Genomic DNA, 14726 nt, shown 5'->3' on the forward strand with positions numbered 1-14726 from the left:
TAAGTTTATGTCCTCTACAACATTCACTTATAGCTATTTCTTCAAGTTGCTTTTTCTGCTAAGTGAATGTGATCGGACCCTTCCCAAATCTATTCACAAATTATTCATATGCGTTCTATTTGAAACTCGTTCAAAATCTTCACTGTGTCCTTGTCAGCTGAAGAAATTGCGAACGAAACTTTAAAACAAATCTTATCCAAATTTTCGGTTTTGCCGCTCAAACCGTTCCGCATCCCACAATGCTTTATTCTATTCACCCACGATCGTACACGATCTCAACTACACAGTACGTGGGTGACACATGTCGCGTGAAGGAGAAAGGGTAGGGGCATGTTCATCCCAAATCTTCGGGCGAACTGTTTTTCACCGTGGCTATAAATACCCCTCTCCCCTTCCTCACTTCAGTTACTCCGCTCGATCGCTACTCTCTCACTCGAGCTCCTCAAACCCTAGAGCCGCCGCTACTCCATCGTCACCGGTGAGGAAGAGCTTCGCTGCCTCGACCTCGTCACCGTCGTACTCACGCTGACCGCGGAAATCTTCACTCCGCCGCCGCTGTAGTTGTCTTCCTCTGCCAAGTTAGGGCGTGGGAGATCTAACCTGACGAGCTTCACATCTGTTCTTCTCAGTTCGTCGTGTTCTTCACTTCGGGTAATTAAAAGTTACTTTTATTACTCACTTTGATTCTCAAACTTTCCTGAAAATCTTCAAAGGTGTTTATTCTTCAAATCTTCACACATATGAACACCTCACACATCATATGATCTTGAACTATTTCTCTATGCAATCATTTTCTTCAAGATTCCCTAATTGTGTGGATCTTCGATCTGTACAACTCTGGAACCTAAGACAAGAACACTTAGTGAAATTCCTCAAGGTTCATCTGGTCAAGTTCCTCAAAACTTGTTCTTTTCGAAAAACCTCCTCAGAACGCATATGACCTCTCTGAATTCCTCGCACCTGTACTCTGTTCATAGGTACTCATGTCTGCTGCTGAATCACTAGGTTCTCATCAACTTAACTCATTTGCAGCGTTCCTCGAAGAAAAACTGCATACTTCTTCAGAGAACTCGATTGTTCAAATTCCTCAACTAAAGAATATGGCAGACGGTAAGAAGCCGCAGAAAGGAGGAAAGAAACCTGAGGTTATGACTGCGTTTGAAATCCCTAAGGAAATTTATGCCGACTATTGCACACCTGATGAAGCAAAATTTGGCAAAGAAAACAAAAATCAATGCAAGGTGTGCATTCAGAGGATTGAACGGAGATGGGCAAGGGAATGGAGGGAATACAGATATGTGACTCCAAAGTACGGGGAAATTCGCCCTCAATCCTCCATGCCCAAGAGCTCCATTGGCACCTGGCCAAGTAGCTGACCCCACAAGCATCAAATGTGGTGAGGACTTTCCTGAAGAATGGGCTAAGCGCAAAGCTAAATTGGCAAGACAAGCCAAGGAGGCAGTGAAGAAATTCAATGAGGATTCTGCCACTGCTACTGCTACTGAGGCCTCGGTCAAACCGAGGAAATCCATGCCAAAGAAGCCTGCTCGTAAGCCAAGTGCTTCACCAACAGTGCCATCACGGCAAATTCCTCACACTGCTACAGCTCCACCAAAGTCCTCAACAGCTCCTTCAAAGTCCTCAGCTCCTGTGCATCTGGCTACATGTCAAAGGACTGCTGGTTTCTTGATTGCCTCTGGTGTTTCAGCAAGTTCCTCAGCTGCACCAATTTCCTCATCAGGCCCCACACTGTTGAAGACCAAAGCAACAGCTGGACGAGGTCCTCGGCCAAGTCCAAAGAAGAAACAGGTCGCATTCCATGTGCCTTCTGATGATGAAGCTTCTGATGATGAACTTGCAGAAATCATCAGAGACAGACAGGTGAAGGCCGCTAGAGCCAAAGGCACATCTGTGCCACTGCTTTTGGATCCGAGAAAAATCCTCGATTACATTGATCTCTGGCACAAGGATCCTAACACCCCTATGCCTGATTTTCATCTGACCTCTGGTCAAAGTCACATGCTGACCCATTTCATCACTGAAGAGAAATGGAAGTTTGAAAAGGCAAGAGAGATCAGGAAAGCTCAATACAGAAAGGAGAAGCTCCTGTAGAAAAACATTGTCAGAATGACACCTGAGGAACTTCTCCAGGCTCAGTCTGAAATTCAAGCCCTCAGCAAAGACTTTGATGCCTACTATGCTGATTGGCAAGGAGCTAAAGTAAGATTCGTCAATCTGACGAAGAAATTCACAAATGTTGCAGCCCCATCGCAACAAGAAAATCTTCAGGCTGCAGACTCTGCTCAGCCTGCTGACGAACATGCCAGCACCGCTGATGACTTTCAGCCTGCTGAAGAACATGCTCGTGCCAGGGCTGGTGAAGAAATTCCAGCCGCTGAAGAAATTGGCAGGGCATCCACTAGTGGTGCGCCTGAAGAAAATGAACCAGATTCCTCAGCTCCTCCCGCGCCCACACCAACTCCAATTCTTCCATCTGCTTCTGATGTGAAGAAGACCAAGGCTGCAGAGCGAGCTGCAGTGAAGAAAAGGAAGGCATCATCTGCGTCAAACTCTTCGGCTGCGAAGAAAATGAAGCCAATGACCAGCTCACTCGAAAATCCAATTGATGTTGTTCCGATTTCCTCCATGCCATCAAAGTACCTTGTTCCTTTTGGAGAAGACTATGAGATCCCAAGCGGATCTGATGAAGAAAATCATTTTGCTGCTTCGTCAGAGCAGATTGATGAAGAAATTGAAGTGGAAGCAATCCCTTCAACCCCAATCATTTCCTCGCCTATGCCTCAGTTCACAGCTGAAGAGGCCGGTGTTGAGGAACTTGAAGAAGATGTGGATATTGGAAGCACAACGCCAGTGATGAACGATGACTTTTGGGAAAGTTAGCATCCAAATTCTCCACTCTTCACCCCAATCCAACAGACACCTCAATCCCCTGCTCAAATTGTTCAAATGGGCTCTGAAGAAACTCATCCCACTTCATCTGTCCATGAAGAAATTCTAGCCACTAGAGCTGATGAACCTGCTGCTGCTGATCCTCAGACTGCACCTGTTGAGGAACAAGAAATTCCTCAGCCTAAAGAACCTGAGCTTGCGATTCCTGAGGTGGTGATGCAACTCACTGACACCCCTCTGCCAAAGCCAAAGAATCCGTTCTGAAGCAAACTAAAGTTCAAGGCTGAAGATTTCTTTGCCGAGCACGTATTCTTCACTGATTATAATCCATATGATTCTGCTCGCATAAGGAAGAGCCATTTCTGGACTGCCCGCCAAGCAAATTTCTATTCCTCAGTGCTCTTCAACAAAGACAAAGTCTTCGATCATGCACATATTCCTCATGTGGACATGGAGTCTCTGCCCGGCTTTGAGCCAGTCCTCAGTGTTCTCCACGACGCGGGACTTCTGAATTTCTGCACTGATATCTGTGACTGGAATGAAGAACTCATTCTTCAATTCTATGCAACTCTGCACATCACCGGAGACGCTGAAGACATGAACTCATGGGTATTAGACTGGATGTCTGAAAATACTCACTACAAGGCACCAGCAACTGAATTGCTTCATGCTCTACCACTCAGTCCTCCACTTGATGGTGCTTGTTGTATCTACAACGAACCAGAACTTTCAAATCACTATATGCAAGTGCTGATCAAGCCTTTGAAGCCAAGGCAGGCCCCACGAACCAAATTCCTCGTCAAGGAATTACTCTATGTGCCTCGGACTGTCTATCAAATTCTGACGAAGACAATGAGTCCTATCAAAGGCCACGACTCAAATGATGAAGAAGTCGTTGGCATCATGAAGAATATGCTTTTCAACATCATTCATGGCGTTCCCGTCAACTTCCATGATTTCTTCATGAGGACTCTGGCCAATATTGCTATGTCACCATTCGAGCTGAAGCCCTATGCTCCTTGGATTATGAGATTCATCAGGGCAAGATCTTGACTGAATTACAAAGCTGACACTTTGAACCATGGTAGCTACTTGCCTCCCATTGAAGTCCTCAAACGGACAGTTTCATCAGTTGATGATAAAGGCAAGGCCGCTGCTGTGATCGATGAAGGCATTCGTCCATTGGATGGTCAATTTCGCAAGGCTGCATCTTACTCTACCAATGACGATTCTGCCACACATGACTCTGCCGCAAATACCTCAGCCAAGCAAAATCCTCAAGCCACAGCACCCAGGGTGATGACTGACCGTGAGTTACTCCTCAGTCTTCATCAGAAGGTTGATCGCAATCACAAATGGGTAAAGCGTCAGTTTGGTGCACTTCTTCACAATATGACCTCAACATACAATGCAGTGAAGAAGAACCAATACTACCTTCATGAAACCTTCAACCGCACCTGGGCTGTCCTCTCTCATGTCTATAGCGCTGAAGAACTGAAGACTATGGGTCTCAAGGAAGAATTTGACTGGTCTACACCTCCTCCGAAGAAATTCAAGAGGGTCAAAATTCCTCCACTGGTGGCCAGCTCTTATTCTTCATCGCGTGACACTGATGAGTATGAAGATTTAGACGACACTGCGGCAGGCCCTGCTACAACAAACAACCCTGACAACGCTGGCGCTCCTCCATCGACTTGAAATTCTTCAGGGGTGTTAGTCCTCAGTTTCAATCCTTTTGGTCATTTGATGACAAAGGGGGAGAAATCTGAGTTAGTCTTCAAGCGGGTCTATATTAAGGGCATTTTTTTAAGTTACAACTCTCGTTCTTCTGAAACTTTTATTTGGATCGAGTTGTAATCTTAAACCCGATGGTGCGCTGATACTTTTGTTGCATTATGCTTTGCTTGCTTATTCCTTGTTAAAGACATTGCACGCATGCTGAATCTCATCAGGCACCATATTTCATCATGCATTTCAAATTCTTCTTATTATATATCAAATGCGTGTATGAATTACAAGATATAGGGGGAGATCTCCATGATTCAACTCTTCAAATGTGCATTGCCTCAAAAGCAAATTCCTCACTATGCACATCTTCAGGGGGAGTTCTTCTATATCTTGTAATCAAATTCCTCAATATCAGTGTATACACTTCATATGTTTATCCCCGTTGAAAACATACCCTATGTTGTCATCAATCACCAAAAAGGGGAAGATTGTAAGTGCATCTAGTGCCCCTTAGTGATTTTGGTGTATTGAAGACTTATAGGTTAAGGGACTAATGCGTTTGTGAGTGTACACAGGTCTATAAGTCTATGAGGAGTTTGATATTTACAGAGAAAGTCGACCCCTAAAAATGAAGTTCTTCAACTGAAGACTTTGATATTCTAAAGACTTTCTGAAGACTTTGAAAGTGAAGAAATTGGTGTGACCTTGAAGACTTGGTATTCATTTGTGGAACATGAAGCGTGAAGACTTTTGTTTTCATAGTTTCATTTTCTCTTTCTTGAGTCATAGGAAACACCGTACTGTTAAAGGGGGTCGAGGAAATACTAAGGAAAAATTTCCATGTGATGCTCAACTCAAAATCCTACACCTACCAATCCCTTCGAGTGAAGCCTTTGGAAATCTCATGCAGTTCAGTCACTTTCTTCAGTGACAGAGACGAAGTTCTTCTGGTCGCTGATGAATTTGTTCTGACTGAGGAGTTAGGAATTCGTCAGTGCGAATTACCTACACAGTGAGGAACATGATAGCCCTGAGAAATTTGAGAGTCAAATTCCCGACCGTTGTTGTGCTGCGCGCCAGCTGTCCCAAAATATCTTATCCACCTAACGGTCATATCATTGAAGGGCATTTATGTCTTATCATGTCGGGCTGCTCCCTAGGCTATAAATAGCCGCCCCCTACAACCACTAGTTGGTTGGCTGCTCCGAGAGAACTTGACACTTGTCATTTGAGAGCAACCCATCCTTCGAGGACTTTGAGCGAAAATCATCGAGTCAGGAAAACCCAAAACCAAACCCCTACAAACCCAAAGTGATTGAGCATCACTGAAGAAATTGATCCTGCATGGATCCGACGCTTGTTACCTTTGAAGACTGTGCTTCTTCCAAATGGTTAGGCGTCAAGGTCTAGAGCATCCAAGAGGAATTGTGGATCGCCGAGTGACCAAGTCTGTGAAGGTTTGGAAGTCGCCTGAAGACTTACCACGAGTGATTGGACGAGGTCTGTGTGACCTTAGTTCAAGGAGAATACGGTGAGGACTGGGTGTCCTGAGCTGCGTGCTCAGCGATTGGGTGTCTGGGACTGTGTGTCCTCGAGTTTAAATACTCAGCCGCTCCAACCAGACGTACAACTGAGACAGCAGTTGGAACTGGTCTACCAAATCATTGTCTTCACCAACCTAACTGGTTCTATTTCCTCAACCCTTTATTTCCTCATTACTGTGTTGAGTGTTTGTTCATATCTGTGTTTGAAGACTTTGACTGAAGACTTTCTCAATTTCCTCAGTTCAAGTTCTTCAGTCTGTTTGTCTTCATCTTGTGTTATCCTGTGATTACGCTTTCTGTAATCTATGCTAGTCTTCATTTCATCATGATGACCATGCTTGTATTCTATTATGCTTACTTCTGAGTACTTATTCTGCTGCTAATAGTTCTTCGCTAAGGAATTTCCTCACCGGCAAATTCCTCAGTGAAGAATTCATAAAAATCGCCTATTCACCCCCCCTCTAGTCGACATAACGCACTTTCATCACGGCGGTTTACCAACTGCATATGGAAATGATGTCATGGCGGTTTACAAGATTCTTTGTAGATCAAGGAGTTTTTCTAAGGATTGAAGATTGACATGAACAGGTTCAAATCAATCTGGGGCCTAATGTTGGGGATATAACTACTGAGTATAAACCGCCCAGGAGGGGTCGGGTTATGCTCATCCGTATTGAAGCCCATGAAGACAAGGAATATGGCGCTTTACTATTGAAGCTTAGAGGCCTAGAGTCCAAGGGCGAATTAGGGCCCATAGACATAAACCACCATGAGATATGTAACTTGTGTGGTAGGATAGGGAAAGGTAGAAACCGAGCCAGACACGTGTATGAGCCGGCCTCGGTATTCTGTAAACCGCCGGGCATCAACCTGTGTATATAAAGGGACGACCCGACGGCAGTTCAGGGACAAGAAACAACAACTCGAGAGTTAGGTAAAGAGGATTCGCTCCCTGCTCATCGAGACCCCATCAATTCCACCACAATTGGATTATAAGCTTTTACCTTCACCGCAAGGGGCCGAACTAGTATAAACTCCCCGTGTCCTTTGTCCGGTTTAACCCCTTCAAGCTAATCTCGTTGTGATGGCTCCACGACTAAGTCCTTTCACTAGGACATCTGACGTGTTAATTCCACGACACACTAGATGCATGGTGGATAGCGGTCGATGTGTGGAGTAAGAGTAGTAGATGCAGGCAGGAGTCGGTCTACTTGTCACGGTCATGATGCCTATATTGATGATCATTGCCTCATATATCGCCATAACTTTGCGCTTTTCTATCATTGCTCAACAGTAATTTGTTTACCAATCATATGCATTCTTTCAAGAGAGAAGCCTCTAGTGAAAACTATGGCCCCAGGGTCTATGAAACAATGTGACTAGTAAACACAATAAGATGCAAACGAGGCAAATCTATGAACGGGTCGATGACCGGCTTTTCTTATATTGACACATCCATGCTCAGTGTTTTACCTTTGAGGCATCACTGAGAGCTTATTCCCACATTGAACTTAGGTGAAAACCCCAAGTCCTACTCATTGGAGACACCAACTTTGTGAAAGATGGCCTACTACTATTTTTTAGTGTGATCGCTAAACTGACAAGGCCTTGTGTTCTTTTCAGTGACGGCATTATCCACACAACCAAAATATTTATCACTAGATCTATGAGGAAATATGTTTTCACAATGTATTTAAGGCCAGTTCTTTTGTTGGCTTCTAGAATAAGCTGGAATAAGCTACCCCCTACCCAGCTTATCCTAGAAGCCCAACCAAATTTATTTTTTAGAAGCCTACTAATTAAGACCTGACTAGTAGGCTTCTAAAAATATTTTTGGTTGGGCTTCTATAATAAGCTAGGTAGGGGGCAGCTTATTCTAGAAGCCCAAAAAAGCCACCAAAAAACAGACCCTTTTTGGGTGTTGTAAATATATTTTTATAAAGTTGGTAACACTTAAAACATTTTGTCTTAATACAAGACTAAGTGACTTTGTGCAGATGAGAGTAAAGTTTGTAAGATTTTATTTGGGATGGTGCAAGGAACCTTTTCTGCACGAGATATCTCTTACCGTCAATTTACATCTTGTATCCTCCTTCATGTCTCTATAAGGGATATCAAATATTCAAGACTTCATTGTAGGTTCTTGAAAAGATTCACATTTTTAGCAAGTTTGTCCTTTCCGGTAAAAAGAATATTTCTAGAAATTTAGGTTATTGAGGGACTATCAAGAAAAACTTGCATACACTTTCCTAAAATATCCAATGGGTCTATTTAAGCCTGCCTAACCCTAAATCCCCACCCATGCCTTCCACTTCCCTCCTCCGCCTCCGCCGCCGGCCCTCTCACACAACCCTCAATTCTCTCTAGAGATTATAATCACCGTATGGTCTCTACTTCTTTGTTGATTCCATACCTTGGCACCATTAGGCGCCATACCGATGGTCCCGTGACAACCTTGCAAGATAACCACCTCCTGCTGCCCATTGTCAATTTGTTGCGAGTTGTAAGCCTTGACCCATTCCTCATAGTTTGAGCTTTGAGCTTCACAAGAATCCATGGCACAAGCCACCGGATCTAGATAGATGGAAACACTCTCAAAACACATTTCTTCCCATCATCGTTGCTCTCTAGATCTAATATGGGCATCGATGGATGCCCATTGTGTAGATCTCATGACAAAGATGGATCATGATATTCGACCGGATTCCCGCAGATCTGGGAGACCAGGCACGACATATAAGGTACCTTCTTAGCAAATCCAATAAGTGTTAGCAAAATCATCCATTGAGAAGATATCTCACAAGTTTAACAGGGGGTGATTGCTATATAATCATTGCTCACTAGAGCTATGGTGGGCCTGAAGTGAATCCCCATTGCATAAGTATAACGATGGAAATGGATCATGACACCCAGCTGGATCAACTCAAGGCCACAAGATCAAGCATGATAGATGAGGTATGTAATTAACGAGTCCTACAACATTCCCAAATCATGCATTGAAAAAAATTAAATTCGTGCTAGTCTTGTGATGAGGCAATCACATGCCACCATATCTTTATATGGCAACGTCCTCGGTTTTCATTGTTGTGTAAATCTAATGATGACAATGGATCGTGATGACTGACTAGATGGGCTAAAAAATATGAAATAGATAATGATAGATCATGTACCTAGCTACTTATTACTTCCTGCATCCTATAATATAAGATGTTACTACATGCATTTTACTCATATATTGGTGTAATAACATCTTATATTATGGGAGAAAGGGAGTAGATCCTAGATGCATTCGAAAAATTATGCCTTTTGAAACGTAAAAGAAATGGTACCGCTCAGCAGTTTGATTACCGGGGATAAATTATGTCATTTACAAGTCAGATCTGCGGGAGTAGCCAGGGGTAGAGCACCTTCAGCCAAGATTAGGAAAGTCAGGTATTGGCTTTTTTTCAGATGAGCACCCTTCTAAAATATTTATATTAACGTGTCTGATTGGTTTATGCCGAGTAAGTATAGATCACTCTCCTTTTTCTTAGAGATTACTCACTCATCATTACAACTTTTCAAAGCATTTTATATGGAGATGATGTGAGTTGTTGGGAGATGGTTAAGGTAGGCCATGCCTCTTTTATTTCTTACTAGCTAATTCCTCGTTGTGTTACAATTGAAGGCATAAATATTCTAATGGTTCAACAGTAGTCGTGTCTGATATATATATACCATTCTAGATTTTGGTAAGATTTGATTTGACTATGTGTCGGGGATTGCAAGAAATTTTGTGATTTAGTTGAGATTTTAGTAAGGCTTGATTTGATTTGAATATGACTAGGGCAAGGCAAGGGAAGTTTTTATTTAGTTAAGATTTTGGTAAGATTTGATTTAATTTCATTTCATTGAGTTAATGCATGACATAGTTTTGATAAGATTCGATTGAGTTAATGTAAGATTGGTTTCCAGTAAAAAAGGAAAGGAAAGTATTGATCGCATTTAGATTATTTCAAACCAATGAAGGGAGATAAAAGCCAACATAGGAGGGAGGGGTGATGTGAGGAGAATGTATCAACTCTCCTTTAATAGTAGAGGATAATAATAATAATAATAATAATAATAATAATAATAATAATAATAATAATAATAATAATAATAATAATAATAATAATAATAATAATGATGATGATGATGATGATGATGATGATGATGATGATGATGATAATGATGATGATAATAGCGACTAGTGTTTTGTGATTTGTGAAGTTTGTACTATGATTCTTATGATATAAATGAGATATAAATGAGACACGTATTAGCATGCAAAAAAGTTACTTTGGGCCATCTCCTCACCAAAACCTTTTTAAATCCCTAGTGAAAGACATTGTGAGAAATCAATATTATTAATAAAATATATACTCTTTTGTTAGCATACCCTACGACGGTAGTTAGTTCAATCAAATGAACTGAAGAATTTGATGACTATTCATAAACATATATCGTACCGTGTGAACCTGTCTCTACATATACTCCCAGGTAACAATGGAACAATCAGCTTGCGTACAATTAGATATGTTTTTCATAGTTTGTTAAATCAAACAATCTTCTGGCCATTATTTCTTGTTTTTGACAACCAATTATTTTGGGTAAATCTTCTTACTTTTCTGATAGTACTGTAGAGATTTCAAGATGTTTTCTTAATTTACCTTTCAACCATATAGAGTAAAAATTCTTACCATGATTCACTAGTTACAGGGTCCTCCCAAGAGGACAATACTATATGAAGCATACTCGCTAGTTAACGGGTCCTCCCAAGGGGAAAATTCACGGTAAGATTTTTTCTTTCCATGGATTTGAATGATAAAATCAAGCAGAAATCTGTAAGATCAGTATTTCTTCGAGACAAAAAGATTAAGGCAGATTTACCCAGAATAGCAAATCATCTCAAGGAACTTAGCCAACCCGAACACACAGATCCATAATTGCATCATAGAAAAATAATCAAGATCCATTAATACATAATCACATCACATTAAAAATTAGCCCTAGAATCCATTAACACAAAATTGTATCGTAGAAGATAAAGCCCATACATCTTTTCTACCAACAGAATTGTACATGCAAGAATTCAATAGAGGATTATTATACATGCTGCTCCGGGTCCGGGATGGTCTCTAGAGCGGGCCGTTGGGGCCTCTTGTAGGACCATACTGAATAGTCAGAGGATGAGTCCATGCACTGCACCTTCTCCTTCCCATTGCTGCCTGTGCGTCGCCATCTTCCTCTACAACCCCAACCAAAATTGTCAGTAGTACTACTGTGTACTACCCAAACTATCCATTAAAGATAAAACATATTGGCAATCTGAGAAGAACGCTTCCAAGAGAACCAGAAACAGAACAACTCGAGCAGAGGAAAGGAGGGCTGACGAGAATCTGGGAATGTCTCGTTAGGAACTTACTACTTAGCACCTCCATTTTAAAGCCACAAAAGACTTGTGTTTCTATCCTTGCCTCTGAGAATTCATGCATCACTGGCTAGATACATTTTCTTCTCAATTCATTCTCATCCAAGTTTCTTTTTTGCATATAGATTACCACAGATCTTGTAAAACACACATGTGTTAGGATTACATTTATGGTACATTTTAATTTCTTGGCTGGAATTACCAATGGCTAGCTACCTCTACAAAATAGCATGATCCATGACGTGGACTGTAATAACAAGTTGTCTATCTATGGTATAAGTGTCCATTATTCATAAGTATCCATTCCTTAGAGAATTGCATACATGTACCTAGCAAAGATAATTTGTCCACGTGACGAATCAGGGTGTTCTGTAGAAGTAGCCGTTGATAATTCCAAGCAAGAAACAAAAGCTTAGCGGAAGTTACAATACTAATAATCTATACGAAAAAGAAACACACAAGCGCAAGTAAATTTAGAAAAAAATACATCTTGCTCTAGCGGTGATGAATTCATAGTCAATAACAGAAAGACGAGAACTCTGCGACTTTAAAAGGAGTTGCTAGTTGGCAAGTTTCTCATTGGGCATTGCCTGATTATCCTGGTCATCCGTCCTCTCCTCCGCCTAAGTTGTTGTCTTCCGTGGGGGGCAGAACCGACGCTTTCTGTTCAGGTTGCCATTTTGTCTCCTCTTTTTGTTTGGTTGGGCATTGGATACTAGTAGCAGTAGTAACAAGTTTGGTTGGAGTTGATGCAGAATCCTCGTTTCTTGGTCGGAACTCTAGTAGATGCCTGCCCAGCAGAACAAGGAGAAGGAGAAGATGCACTGCACTGATTTGCTGTTCGAGGATTCAGTACGATCCTACAAGAGGCCTCGGAAGCCTGCTCCAGAGCAGGTATAAGTATAATACTTTATTAGATTGTGGTTGTAGGATTCTGCTAGTCGATAAGCTATATGGGATTTATCTTCTTCAATGCAGTTCCGTGTTAATGGATTCTAGAGATGGTTTTCCTATGATATGATTGTGTATTAATGGATTAGCATAGGACCTGTCTCTATGATGCGATTCTACATCAATGCGTTAGAGTTGGGCTCAATTTCTTGTGAGGATGATCTGTTGTTCTTGGTAAATCTGGCTTAATTTCTTTCTCTGGACTACAAATCTTACATATTTCTGCTAGTTATGATCCAGCTCCGTGGAATGCAAAAAAGGCTTACGATGAATTATGATCTATTTCCTAAACATGTTAACATTTTGAAGGAAAATAATTAGCAGAAAAAATAGATAAAGATCTTGTGGTGTATGCATTTCATACTCTGGCTCCAGCTCTACCCTTTTCTTTCAAGTTATCGTGGCCTTGCTATTTCAAATATGTCATGCAAAAACATGGAAGACCTGTACAACTATCTAACACTCTTCAGTTTTGCAGAATGCACATGGTTCCTTGAAAATTAGGGATAGGACGGGATGGAAACATGGTTCATGATTAACGGAAGCAGACGATGGAGGTGTAGGTACTGCTACATGATTGGGTGCAGCGGTGGTGTCACCAGCCTCAAGCACCATGTTCCCAGTGGCAGTAGCAGTCTAAGGGCGTGCCCATCTCCTTCCAAAGATGTTTCCAATGAGACGAAACGTTTGTTAGATAGTACGAGGTAGAAACCACGCAAGCGGACCACACAAAAAGGAGTTGTGGTGCAGCCGGCTATGGCCACAACCTCTGTGTCCAAGAACTCTGTACCCTTGACCACAGGTGTACTATGCTCCACACTAAGCGATTCAGCAGTACTATATCTCAATATCATGAGGTATCATGGAACCTTCTGTCGAATTGCTTAGTGTGGAGCATAGTACACCTGTGTTCAAGGGTACATAGTTCTTGGACTTAGAGGTTGTGTCCATAGCCGGTTGCACAACAACCCCTTTTCGTGCGGTCTGCTTTCGCGGTTTCTGCCTCGTATTGTCCGACAAATGTTTCATCTCAGTGGAGACATCTTTGGGAGCAGATGGGCACACCCTTAACCTGTCACTGCCACTAGCAACATGGTGTTTGAGGCTGGTAACACCACCGTTGCGCCCAATCATTTAGCAGTACCTGCATTTTCCATCATCTGCTTCCATCAATCATGATACCATGTTCCCATCCCGTTCTATCCCTAATTTTCAAGGAACCATGTGCATTCTGCAAAACTAAAGAGTCATAGATAGTTGTACAGGTGAGGTCTGTCATTTTTCTTGCATGACATATTTGAAATAGCAAGGCCATAACTTGAAAGAAAAGGGCAGAGTTGGAGCCAAAGTATGAAATGCATATCTATCTTTTCTACTAATTATTTTCCTTCAAAATGTTAACAAGTTCAGGAAATAAATGACAATTCATGGTAAGCCTTTTTTGCATTCCACATAGCCGAATCATAAAATCTAGCAGAAATATGTAAGATTTCTAGTCCAAAGAAAGAAATTAAGGAAGATTTACCAAGTATAACAGATCATCCTCACAAGCAATTTAGCCCAACTCAAAGGCATTGATGCAGAGTCGCATCACAGAGACAACTTAGTCCTATGCTAATCCATTAATTCACAATCATATCACAGAAAAAATAACCCTAGAATCCATTAATGTGGAACTGCATCGAAGAAGATAAATCCCATATAGATTATCTAGAAGCAGAATCCTACAACCACAATCTGATAAAGTATTATATTTATACCTACTCTGGAGCTAGCTGCAGGGGCCTCTTGTAGGACCGTACTAAATCCTCAAACAGTGAATACGTGCAGTGCATCTTCTGCTTCCCTTGTTCTGCTGGGCAGCCATCTACTAGAGTTTCAACCAAGAAACGAGGATCCTGCATCAACTCCAACCGAACTTGTTACTAGTGCTACTACTATCCACTACCAAGGCAAACAAAAAGAGGAGACAAAATGGCAACCTGAATAGAAAGCGTAGGTTCTGCCCCCACGGAAGACAACAACTTGGGCCAAGGAGAGGAGGGCTAAGCAGGATAATCCGGCAATGCCTGGTGAGAAACTTGCCGCCTAGCATCTCCTTTTAAAGTCCCAGAACTCTCATCTTTATGTTCTTGACTATG

Source organism: Triticum dicoccoides, chromosome 3B (assembly GCF_002162155.2).
Source record: "Triticum dicoccoides isolate Atlit2015 ecotype Zavitan chromosome 3B, WEW_v2.0, whole genome shotgun sequence".
Classification (NCBI taxonomy): domain Eukaryota; kingdom Viridiplantae; phylum Streptophyta; class Magnoliopsida; order Poales; family Poaceae; genus Triticum; species Triticum dicoccoides.